The 13,459-nt window shown below is 36.2% G+C and overlaps 1 protein-coding gene across 5 annotated transcripts in view; it reads left to right on the top strand.

Moving 5' to 3' along the window:
• CDK17 (cyclin dependent kinase 17) overlaps positions 1 to 13,459 on the top strand; it is a 114,013-nt gene that overhangs the window by 31,229 nt on the left and 69,325 nt on the right. Inside the window, exon 1 of one of the 5 annotated variants that reach the window (XM_088025288.1) lies at positions 1,805 to 2,487. The exons of the other annotated variants lie outside the window; for them this stretch is intronic. The gene's annotated coding sequence lies outside the window, so the exon portion shown is untranslated. Of the gene's footprint in view, positions 1 to 1,804; positions 2,488 to 13,459 lie in introns of those variants that run through there. 5 annotated transcript variants of the gene reach the window in all.

Here is a 13,459-nt window from a genome sequence, read left to right as displayed (position 1 = left end):
GGAAAGTTCAAATCATCCTATAGTGCAGTTTAGAAATTTGTTAACGTATACAGTATTTAGGATGTCATAGATGGTTGCATGCTTGCAGAGAATTTTGTATAGCATTTAAGAAAGCAAGTGAGGGTATGTAGTAGAAGATCTGACTAATTTGGCCTTCATTCCCTCTGTAAGATTACTGACTGATGGCTATGGCTTGTTTAATACTAACTGGTAGCTAGTAGGCTTTTCTTTAGTTGGAACTTACATTTTCTTAACAATTGTATTCCAGCTTTGTTGTAATTACATAATTTAATCAAATATTACCTAAACCAATGAAATATTAATGGAGAAATATTGAAGGAGAGTCATTTCTGTGAAAACTTGGGAAAGACTTGATAAAGGATGTAAGGAAAACATCTAAAAGTCTGTAAAGGTCATACAAATCTCGAAGAGTTTGGCATTCATTGCTTTACCGGTGTTTTTAACTTTTACCTTCATGTTTAAAGAAATTGCCTAGAAATTGTAGAGTCCATGTTGGCATGACATAGTTTATTTAAGGAATCTGTGTAATGGCCTTGGTCTCATAGCAAAAGATTGGTAAGCACATTTGAATGTTTCAAGCTAAAATGCTTAGAGTACATAGGTGTACTTTTTTCCCTTTTGTAATTCCCTGTATTACCAACTTGATTAGCAGACTGGTTGATTCACCAGTTCTTATTTTCAGTGAACGTACCTTCTATTGCAGACATTTTTCTTGAACTCTAACTTGGAAGAAAGTTAATTGTGGGACTGAAGCACTTTTTCAAACTTTAACATGGAATTTGCAATAAGAGTAGGATTTTGTACTTAAGATCACTTGTAGTTATAGCAACAGTTATAAAATTTTGTATTCAAGCCATTTTTAAAGAAGATTTTGTAGTTACTTAGGTTTTGGGACCCACTTTTCCTTTCTAGCATTGTTTGCCCCTCTTTAAAAAAAACAAAAACAAAAACAGTGGCTTCCTTTTAAATTTCCTCTTCCAAGGAATCAGTTGATTTTCTAAGGCAGACATTTGAGCCAGTATATAGGTTTCATATAGAGTCGTTAAAATATTTCATTTTCTAGTGAATATTAGATAGAAATGTGCAACACTTCAGTTACAGCTTACTTGGAAAATTAAAAGGAGGGTATTTCCTATTTATGTTTATTTTACTTATCTTAGGGATCTGAGAATATCTTTTAAGAATTACTGGGCAACAGGATTGGCCTATACTCAAATCTTAGGAGGCACAGTGCCCAGAGAGGGCCCCAAAGCTGTCTTGCTGGCTGCCTACTCTGGAGCAGCTGACTAACCAGATGCAGAGCACATTGATCTGGTCATAATTGCTTTCATCCTGGAGCAGAGCAAGTTAACACAATTTAGATCAAGAGCCACATTAGAAGATCCTGACCTCAGGATAACCTCTCATTTCCTACCTTTGAAACAGGAACAATTCTAGTCACTCCCTAACTTGTAACCACAAAATTGCATGGGAACATATAGCCACATCTAAAGATTGTGACCTTTTGACTTTCTTTACCCTTTATACAGATGGATTCAGAATAATAAAAGAAACAATAATCTTAACCTGTTCTTTGTTGTACAGAGAAATAATCCCTCCCCTTTCCTACTTATTTTTTTCCTATTGAAATCTTTCTAGACCATTCCTATAGATGCAGCATAGATGAAATAGACCTGGGACTGTGTTTGTAAATAGCATACCAAGAGTGTGACAACTCTTTTGTCTGTGTTAGACAGCAGATCATTGTTTTCTGATATACACATTTTCAGGTCATTGCTCTTGGTAAATCTAGGCCTCCCATTATTCTCCACATATTCCAACCAGATTTTATTGAGCTTTATTTTCTAGAGATCTCAACTTTGTTTCTGCTATTTTGCACAGGACAGAATAGATAATTTCATATATGGAAGACTAAGTTGCTGGTAGATAAGAGGGACTGAAAATTGTGAGCAACTTTTTTTTAAAGATTTTATTTATTTGGGAGAGAGAAGGGTGAGGAGCAGAGAGAGAAGGACAAGCAGACTCCATGCTGAGTGAGGAGCCCAACAGGGGCATAATTCCAGGATCCTGAAATCATGATCTGAGCTGAAACCAAGAGTCAGACATGTAACCGACTGAGCTGCCCAGGCGCCCCAATTGTGAGCAATTTCTATCTCATAAACTACAAAGCCATTTTCTATCCCATTCATTTTTGGAAATGACATAAATCTACTCTAGTACATTAAGTACAGTTACATATTTCTTACTTTGTTAGTAAGAAATTCAAATTCAAGAATTAACTACAGAATTGAGAACTACTGTTTTACTTTGTAAGTCTGCCTGATACGAAAGGAACTACCTACCCACCACGATAGAAGTCTCTGTGCTTGACTCTTGGAAGATGTATTGAGTTGGAACAAAAGAAGGAGGAAGAGCAGAAATCATTAAAAAATGTCATGAAATGAGAGGAAAAAAGGAAATATGGAGGTAATAAAATTTATTGAGGTGTTTTATAAGTATTATAATTTTGTTGACTTAAGTATTTTTCTACTCAGAAAAAAAACAGCAGGACCTACCTTCCCAATGATTGATGGCGTTGAACCACCTATCATCTTGGCTAAATCTTCATAAGACCAGTAATATATATTGACTATTTCTGAGTGTCCAGGGTTATAAGTGATATTCCTGGGGGGCGCCTGGGTGGCTCAGTTGGTTAAGCGACTGCCTTCGGCTTGGGTCATGATCCTGGAGTCCCGGGATCAAGTCCCACATCAGGCTCCCTGCTCAGCAGGGAGTCTGCTTCTCCCTCTGACCCTCTTCCCTCTCATGCTCTCTGTCTCTCATTCTCTCTTTCTCAAATAAATAAATAAAATCTTTAAAAAAAAATAAGTGATATTCCTGGTAGCACAAAGTTAATTGACTTATGTAAGGATCAAATTATGGATCTTAGCCATAGCCAGTTACTTTAAACAAGCATGAGTTACCATTAACTGACTTTTTTCGGATAGTTGAATTTAAATTTTTTTTTAAAGATTTATTTATTTGAGAGTGAGTGAGCGAGAGAGAGCAGAAGCAGGGGGGAGAGGCAGAGGGAGAGGGAGAAGCAGACTCCCCGCTGAGCAGGGAGCCCCCTACGTGGGGCTCAATCTCAGGACCCTGAGATCATGCCCTGAGCCGAAGGCAGATGTTTAACTTACTGAGCCACCCAGGCGCCACTGGATAGTTGAATTTAAATAGCAGCTTATAATTCTACTTATTTTTCAGAGATGATTTTTATTTTCTTCATGTCTTGTTTGTCCTATATGTTGCAATACAGTAGAATAAGAACAGATATTATATAATGTTACTTTAACATATTAGTGGCTGTGGTTTATTATTCTTAGAACTAAGGGACTTTTCATATGGATATTTATTTTTCTTTCCCGTATTTGAAGGACTGGATTATACTGCCCATAAGAGTAACACAGAAATGACTTGCTATGTAGGAAAGTAACATCTGTGTTCATACAGTAAATGAGTGTGGCCATTTCTCTGATGGAATATCTAACACTTGACAGTACTATTCTCAAAAAGAGTTTATTGATAATTGTAAATAACTTTATTTAAAAATATACTGGGTAGGTCTTTTGGGTGGTGCCAGCTGCACATTCTGCTGCACCCCTCATAGCCATGCCTCGCAAAATGGAAGAAATCAAGGACTTTCTTCTCACAGGCAGGCTAAAGGATGCCAAATCCGTCGATTAAGAAAAATATGGGTAATGTGAAGTTTAAAGTTTGATACAGCATATACCTTTATATGTTGGTCATCACAGATAAAGAACACACACACACACACACACACACACACACACACACACACACACACACACACACACACACACACACACACCAGCTAATCTAGAAGGGCTGGATGGCAGTGGAGGGTTTGCTAGAGGTTTTTTTGTCCTTCACTTTGTCAGAAACCTCTTAGAAGTGTTGAAATAAAACCAGGAATAGTTGAAAATTTTTCCTAACCATTTGTGGTATTGAGTCTGGAATTTGTATTTATGAGTCTCCCCAAGGAGAAATGTTCAAAGGCCTACTGAAGGAGGAAAGAGGCATGTTTACAGGTCTCCTGCAAAGGTAATATTTATAATATTAATCTACTTTGTATAAATCTAGTTCTAAAAATACTTTAAAAAATTGTCAATTAAAATATCATTTAGGAAATAATTTGTTAAGTACATTTTGGTGTAACAGTAAATGAAATTTGGTGACTTACACATAATTTGATACTGCTAAAATTGCTTTAAGGTGTGGTTTTTCTTTTGAAAAAGATAATCATGCATGCTTTGACTTAATTTTACTCAAGAATGGTACAAAAATTAAAAGGAAAGGCAGTTTGTGTTTCACTTGTTATCTGCACATGGGCCAATTTATTTTTGAGCAGATTAATGGAAGGAGCACATAGGTTTTAAATTTCTATTTTATCAGGATTTACTTAGTAGCTTAATGACTCTTTGGTGAATCACTTAAGTTTTGAGCTTTTGTTTTCTCATTTGTATAACGGGAATGGTAAATAATTACACTTTACCTCATAGAATCATTTTAAGAATCAAATAAGTGGAGACTGCTTATAAACTCCATAGGGCTAAGTAAATAGTGGAAAAGTAATTTCATTTAGATATATTTAAGGATAATTTTAAAGCTTTGAAAATTTTTATGGATAAATAATAAATAATACAATATATAGACATTCAGAGGATTATTAAACTAGCAAAAAGTTTTTGAGGCAGGGGCGCCTGTGTGGCTCAGTCGTTAAGTGTCTGCCTTCGGCTCAGGTCATGATCCCAGGGTTCTGGGATCGAGCCCCGCATCGGGCTCCCTGCTCAGCGGGAAGCCTGCTTCTCCCTCTCCCGCTCCCCCTGCTTGTGTTCTAACCCTCTCTCGCTGTGTCTCTCTCTGTCAAATAAATAAATAAAATCTTAAAAAAATAAAAAGTATTTGTGGCAAATAGACAAAGATTCAGTGTCTGAAAAAGATTTTATCATAACCAAGTGATACTTTCTGCAAATTAAGCACCTTCCTTGTATACCTTGTTCTATCTCCTGTTTTTGATGACCGCCTAAGTTCTTGAACATATTTAATAGCTTTCATGGATGAGACTGAAGGTAGACCTGAATTTGCAGCATTTTCCCTAAAAGGGAGGAGTAATTTGCTAATCTTAATTTATTTTCAAGGCAGTTTTTAGTTTATTTGTGAAACATAGAGGAAAATATTTTCATTTTCCCATTTAGGAAGTAATGTAGACCAAGCATACTGAGATGATTTCCTAAAATACTTGCAGTGTTTCTTTCTAGTACCCACTGAGAGGGTTATTGCAAAGATATGTTTAAAGCACTAAGGAAACAAGATGGAAAGAGACAAAACAAAATAAAAAACAAGTAACATAACCAGATGATTTAACGTATGTATAATTGCAGTTCCTAAGTGTAATGGTCTGAGTGTTTGTTCCCCCAGATTTCATGTTGAAATCCTAATGCCCAGTTTAATGGTATTAGGATGTGAAGTTTTAGGAAGGTGCTGAGGTCATGAGGGTGGAGCCTTCATGTGTGGAATTAATGCTTATATAAGAGAGATCCTCAGAAAGCTCCCTAGCCCCTATCACTGTGTGAGAACACAGCAGGAAGTCTGCAGCACAAAAGAGGGTCCTCATATGATTATCCTGGCACCTTGATCTCAGACTTGTAGCTTCCAGACTGTGAGAAATAAATTTCTCTTGTTTATAAGCTGATTAGTCTATGGTATTTTGTTATAGCAGCCAAGCAGATTAAGACATTGATGAAATGGATAGGGGAAAGGGACAGAAGCCATATTTGAAGACATAATGGCTTTTTTCAAAACTGTTAAGACCACTGATGGAAGAAGCTCAGTGAACCCAAAACAGGATAAATAACAAACACTTACCCTTAGTGTTTTAGAAACTTTTTTTTATTATGTTAATCACCATACATTACATCATTAGTTTTTGATGTAGTGCTCCATGATTCATTGTTTGCGTATAACACCCAGTGCTCCATGCAGAATGTGCCCTCTTTAATACCCATTACCAGGCTAACCCATCCTCCCACCCCCCCCACCCTCTAGGTCCCTCAATTTGTTTTTCAGAGTCCATCGTCTCTCATGGTTCATCTCCCCCTCCAATTTCCCCCCCCTTCATTCTTCCCCTCCTGCTATCTTCTTCTTCTTTTTTTTTTTTTAACATATATTATTTGTTTCAGAGGTACAGGTCTGTGATTCAACAGTCTTGCACAATTCACAGTGCTCACCATAGCACACACCCTCCCCAATGTCTATCACCCAGCCACCCCATCCCTCCTACCCCCCACCACTCCAGCAACCCTCAGTTTGTTTCCTGAGATTAAGAATTCCTCGGCTGAACGAAATAAGTCAATCCGAGAAAGACATGTATCATGTGATCTCACTGATAGAAACTTTTTCATAGCACCACTAAGCCAAAAGAAATAATTAATGATTCTGTTTATTAAGTAGGAGTCTGTAGTACTGTGTCTGCCTGCTCTTGGTATGTTTCCCTCAGCACATAGTTCCAGATCACAGTGCTAAAACCTACGTATAAATAGAATAATCTTAAAAACAAAAGGGGGAAAAGACATGTTAGTTACAGAGAAATAATAAGAATTTTCAAAGATGACTTTTTAACCGACTGTTTAAGTCAAAAGACAGTGGAATGACACATTTAAAGTGCTGAAATAAAAAATTGATAACCAGTGAAAATATCCTTCAAAACCAAAAATGAAATAAATATATTCTTGGGTAAACAAAAGCTAAGAGAAGTCATCAGCGGCATACCCACACTTCAGGAAATATTAAGGAAGTATACCAGGCTAAAGAAAAAAATTCTGAGGTAGAAACATGACGGAATGAAGAGTACTGGAATAGCTAAATACGGTGGGCAGGGCTGTTAATTGCTTAAACCAGTAGTTTTAACAATGTCCAGTATTCCATTGGAAATGTTATATTGGAAAACAGCATAACATGTAGAAGTAATTATATGACAGCAGTAGCAAAAAGAGGAAGTGAATAGAGGTAAAGTATAAGAATCTCTCATTTGGGACATGGTAAGAGTACTAATTTAAGATAGAAAATAAAAATGTGTTTTTGTATCTTTTACAGTAACCACTGAAAAATTGATGCTAAAAGATAAGCCTGTAGAGTACATAAAATAGGATAATAGGATAATAAAATAGTTGATTAATAGAAAAGGAAGGATAGGAAGAACAAAGGACGGAGAACAAGGGGACAAATGGAAAATAAATAGAAAGATAATGGACTTAAACTCAACTACATCAGTAATTAAATGCAAATGGACTAAATGTTTCCATTATAAGACAGATTACCAGGCTGAATCAAAAAAAGCAAAACCCAACTATATGCTGCTTACAAAGCATAAACAGAAGTTCAGAGTAAAAATACGGGAAGCAATGTACCATGCAGATGCTAACTAAGGGGCGCCTGGGTGGCTCAGTCGTTAAGCGTCTGTCTTCAGCTTGGATCATGATCCCAGGGTCCTGGGATCAAGCCCCACATCGGGCTCCCTGCTCCGCGGGAAGCCTGCTTCTCCCTCTCCCACTCCACCTGCTTGTGTTCCCTCTCTTGCTGTGTCTCTCTCTGTCAAAGAAATAAAATCTTAAAAAATAAAAATAAAACAAATGGCTTGTGTGACTATACTAATAGGAGATACAGTGGCTTTAGCCAAGAAACATTATTGGAGATAAAAAGGGATAATGTTAAAAGGGCCAATTCATTAGGAAGATAGAACAGTTCTAATTTGTATACACCTAATTACATAGCTTCAAAATTTGTAAAGCAAAATTGAGTTAAAAGGAAAAACAGATAAGTCCACTATTGTTATGGATTTAGTAGACGTCTCTCACAGACATCTCTGATAGAACAAGTAGACCAAAAAATCTGGAAAGAAATGAACAGTGACCTTTACCTCACACCAAATACAAAAAATAATTGAAAATGGTTAATGGTCTTAAATTGTAAGGATAAAAATATAAAACTTGAAGATGAAAAAACAGAAAAAATGTTTGTGGTATACTCGTACCAAAAATTTTAGGATGCAAAGAGAACCAACCATAAAAGGAACAAAAGAGAACAAAAGGCAAACCACAGAACAGAAAAATATATTTGTAATACATATGTCGGACAAAGGACTTAAAGAAGTCTTAAGACAACTCTATTAAAAGTGGACAAAAGATTTGAAGAAGTTACATGAATGGATCTTAAGCACATGAAAGAGGTGGTCAACATCATTAGTCACTAGGAAAACACAAATTAAAATGACAGATGCATCAGGATGGCTAAAATTAAAACATAATACCAGTGTTTATGATGATGTGGAGTAAACAGAACATATACATTGCTGGTGGGAATATAAAACTTCTACAGCCACTTTGGAATACTGGCCATTCCTTAGAAAGTTAGACATCTACTATAATGACCCAGCAAAAAAGAGTTGTATAAGAATATTCCTAGGAACTTCAATCACAATATTCAGAAACTGGAAACAAGTGTTCATTAACAAGCTAATGAAGAAAATGTGGTATATCCATACAGTGGAATACTTTTCAGCAACATCAAGAAACTGTGGATGCACACGACATGGATTAATCTCAGATTCGTCATGCTGAGTAAAGAAGTCACGCATGTAAGAGTAAATACTACTCTTACATAACTCCATTTTATGTGGAATTTCTAAAGAATGTACTACCTTAAGGAGCTGACACAAAGCTGCTAATGGAGCTGCTCGATTACCTTGCAGCACTTTGACCTCTCTTTGAAAAGTGCAAAGTTCAAAAAACAATTGTTAATTATTTTTTAAGTCACGATCTCTTGAATAAGTAGTGCTTCATGGAACCCTAGGATTCTGTGGAACCCCAGTTGAAAAAGTCTGTCCTGGGAGTTCTAATTAGTAATACTAATCGATAACATATTTATTTCCTTGCAAAACTGGAAATAATGTGGATTTTGCTTAGATGTATAGTGTATACATCTGTGAGTCTTTGTCCCCTCAAATCTTTTGGAGGTGAATAGCACATGAGTTATTAATGATACATGTCTAAAGTCTGGCTTCGTCCATTAATGTACCTTGGATGCTGAGAAGATACATTTAGAACATTTGATTTCTAGAGTGAAAATAATTTTTGTTAGTCTTTACCTCCCCTATGTCCCCTACAGCAGCAGTACATGAGAAGTGAAATGAATTTCTCAAAGACTAAAACTGCTGTTGTTTAGTGTCTCCTCGTTAATATTGTCATCATTATGGGTTACATTTGACTGCTTGCTTTCTGGAAAAAAAATTTTTTTTCCAGAAAAAAAGTAGTATGTGATTAGGGGTCAACAAGCTATATAGCTCTAGAGCTAAGAATAGCTTTACATTTTTAAAGGTTATTTTAAAAAAATTGGCAGACACTGTGTATGTGGCCTATAAAGCCTAAAATATTTACTGTTGAGTAATTGCAGATAAAGTTTGCTGACACCTGAACTAGAGAATCTTCTATTATATTTATTTACAGTTATTTCAGGAATATTCTGTAAATATTTTCTTTAACTGTTTTGATGTAAGAAAGTAGAATTTATCATAAATATAATTTTAACAGCATTGTTGAAATATAATTTCAGTGTAAAGCTTACCCTCTAAAATGTATAATTCAGGGATTTTTAATATATTTACATTTGTACAGTCATCACCATAATTTAATTTAGAACATTTTTGTGACCACCCCCAAAAAACCTTACAGCCATTCTTCTCTATCCTCTCCCATCTCCTGCCTTAGCCCTGCAAATGTTGAATGAAATTATTTAGCCCACCAGTTGGAAATAGCAGAAATGAACTAAGGTTAATATTTGTGCTATTTGTTGAGTAAATAAAAAGATAAAACTACAAAGGAAATAAAAATAAAAGTTAAACCAAAATACTTATATGCACTCTAAGAACTGGTATAATAGCAATTGGCAATAAAAAAGTTATTAAAATATATTCTGAGATAATCCCCTTAAAAATATTTTATTTATTTATTAGAGAGAGGACACGAGTGGAGGGGGAGAGGGAGAAGCAGACTCCCCGCTGAGCAGGGAGCCCAACTCAGGGCTCATTCCGGGACCTGGGATCGCAACCTGATCTGAAGGCAAACGCTTAACCAATTGAGCCCCCCAGGCGCCCCAGTACATTAGATTATTAATGTGGTAGAGTTCTTTCAGAAATTTTTAAGAGTCCATGAAAGAACCCATGAAGTCATAGTTTAACTTACAGCATTTTTCCCCTTAGTGATTTATGCAATAATGTTGTGTTCTATAATTGATGGCATCTTAAATTTCGTGAAATATGTATGTTGAAATGATGTATTCGTAAGCCAGCTATTCCAGAGGAAGATTCAAAACATTTCAGACAATAAAAATATTAAAATTAATCACTAGGAAAAGATTTGGTCTAAAAGGAAAAGCTACTTAATTTTCGAAGTAATAAAATAGCGTTCATCTAAAATTTTAGCAGTTCAGGCCTTTCATTAATCCACATTAATCTTGTGATGATTTTTGAATACATGAGAGTTTTAAAGTTTTCATGTAGACACTAAATTTGAGCCTTAAGATTGTTTCCGACTCTTGAGGTTCTGATTTAGTTTTGAAGATCTGCGCATTGCCTAATTTATAGAGTATAGCATGGATTGTTGTTCTTTTAAAGTTTGGGGTGTTAAAATAGATGCCCTTATTTTAGTGTTGATTATTTATATAATTTCCTCAGAAGGCATGAGAAAAAATTGCTGAATTTAGAGTTTTGTAATTCTAAGTATTTACAGAATATTACCTTAAGTATATAGAGAGGAGACATTGCATAGGTGATGCTGGCTTTTAAGGTATTTTTTATCAGCTTCAGACTCATCCTTCTAAATTTTTTTGTGGTGTCGGAGCTGAGACCCTACAAACTATATTTCTTGTTTACCACCTGGTTCTGTATTAAATTCTGCCAGTAGGAGGATGGGAAATAGGAAAGCAAGAGGAGGGGCAAGGGATTTGCTCCTTTATGTTCACTTGTTCCTATCAGTATCTTCACAGCAATAGGACTTCACCCTGGCAAGAATAGTAGTGGCAAATGGCTCCATTTTGCATTTTTCCACACTCATAGAACTCTCATTACATCCCTCCTAGATAACATCAACTAGCCTTTTGTTCCCTTTCAGAGATTTGTGTCCCAGTTTTGCAGGGACCCTCCTCAAGTTCTTGGTTCTTCGTGTTCTTCAAGGAGTGCTTTATTTTTAGAGATCTGGGCTCCAGTTTTATAGGGTTTCTCCAAACCTTTGAGTTTCAATAATTCCATTCACTTCCTTTTGTTTTCCCTTGGCTCTGGGGAATAGCTGCTTCCTGTAATTACTTTCTTTGTGATTAAATGAGTCCCTTTTTTGCCTTTCCATTTCTCCAATTTGTGGTTAACAACTTACACCAAATTCTCTGTTAAAATTACTGGTGTGATTTTTGTGTTTTGACTGATACCTGACTAATAGACTGGTCTAAATAATAGACCTTTGCAAACCAAAGTCCTGAAGATCACATTAGGACATTCTTCATTTAGTAGTTATTGGACCTCTGCAATGTGTTAGGCCTTTCTTTGTTCTCTGTATTCTCTGTCAGATGTCCTCCCTTATCTGTGGTCCCAGAGCTGCTTGAGAATATGTCATTATTACACTTCATTGTCACTGCCTGCTTTTTTATATTTCTCACCTTAAGGCCAATTGATAATGTCTTTTGTTTCTTTGTCCTTAGTTCCTAACACAATATTTGTATAAACTAGATGTTCAATAAATATTTTAATTAATGAACATGCTTGTAGGTATGGTTATAAAGGGCAGAAGTCATGACAAAAATTATCTGATAAAAGAAAGGATCTTATTTTGATTATTTTTGGCATCTGAAGGTCCTCAGATACTGAGATATTTATTTATTTATTTATTTATTTATTTTTAAAGATTTTTATTTATGGAGAGAGAGAGAGAGAGAATGGTAGAGAGCATGAGAGGGAAGAAGGTCCGAGGGAGAAGCAGACTCCCTGCTGAGCAGGGAGCCCGATGTGGGACTCGATCCTGGGACTCCAGGATCATGACCTGAGCCGAAGGCAGTCGCCCAACCAACTGAGCCACCCAGGCACCCATACTGAGATATTTAAACCAGATGTTAATATGGCATCAAAAGGTTATTTAATACTCTTCTAAAAGTCACATACTTAAGGCTTGATTTGGGTTTTCTGGTTCAATTGTTCTAGTTCAGTTGTTTGTGAGATTGAATGTGCTTTATCTCAACTACATTTTCACCAACTCTTATATAGCTCTGTTCTAGGGAAGAATCCAGATCCATTCATCATGATACTTCTCAGGTTATCAGGCCTCCACCTGTCATGTCTCACTTTTAATTAAGACTTTAAGCTTGCCTTTCCCTTGTACCTTCATTGTGCTCATGGAGTGAACCCTGTACTTCACTGTACTTTTAGTTATTAGTGCATTATCAATGCTTGATACCGGACCACCCAGAGGGTTTCCAAGTCTTCTAGTTATTTTGATTGCAGTACACTTTCTCTTCAGTATTTAGTGGGGTCATCCTGACCTACAAATATCCCAGTTTCAGACCCTTACCTCCATCATGGTACACCTTATTTGTACCCATGTCATTCCTATTGTTACAATCTTTAGTGTAGGTGACCTCCCCCCTCAGTTTAAAGTAAAGAATTTAAATCTATAGTTACTGTTTTCCAGAATGAGAGATTTGGGGACATCTTTCTATTCCTACTTACTTGTAGTAGAGGATCTGTTGATCAGCTAACTGGACAATTTGAATGTCTTGGCCTACAATACTGAGATTTTAGGGAAAAAAGTAAGTATTTCCCCGAAATGTATTTATACTTGTTGAGGGGTATGGATTGTTTTGCTTCATCTTTCAGAATTTTGATGGGTGTTTGGTCATTTGGCCTTTTCTTTATTTGCTTTTTTGAGTTTTTATGTTAAATCTTTTTGTTACAGTGTCGTTAACATAGAGTGCTATATTTGTTTCAGGTATACATTATAGTGATCCAGCAGTTCCGTACATTGCTTAGTGCTCATCAAAACAGGTGCACTCCCAATCCCCTTCTCCTGTTTCACCAGTTTCCCTACCTCCCTCCCTTCTGGTAACCATCTGTTTGTTAAGAGTCTGTTTTTTTGGTTTGTGTTTGTGTGTGTGTGTGTGTGTGTGTGTGTGTGTGTGTGTGTGTCTCTCTCTCTCTGTGTCTCTCTCTTTTACTTTTCCCCTTTGTTTCTTAAATTCCACATATGAGTGAGATCATGTGGTATTGAGATCATGTGGTATTTGTTTTTCCCTGACTAGGTTATTTGGCTTAGCATTACACTCTCTCGCTCCATCCATGTTGTTG

This window comes from Eumetopias jubatus, unplaced genomic scaffold (assembly GCF_037043125.1).
Source record: "Eumetopias jubatus isolate StellerSeaLion01/CBP00866 unplaced genomic scaffold, mEumJub1_p1.0 scaffold_8, whole genome shotgun sequence".
Lineage (NCBI taxonomy): Eukaryota > Metazoa > Chordata > Mammalia > Carnivora > Otariidae > Eumetopias > Eumetopias jubatus.
Note: the sequence above shows the minus strand (reverse complement) of the source record. Positions and strands in the feature narration are given on the sequence as shown.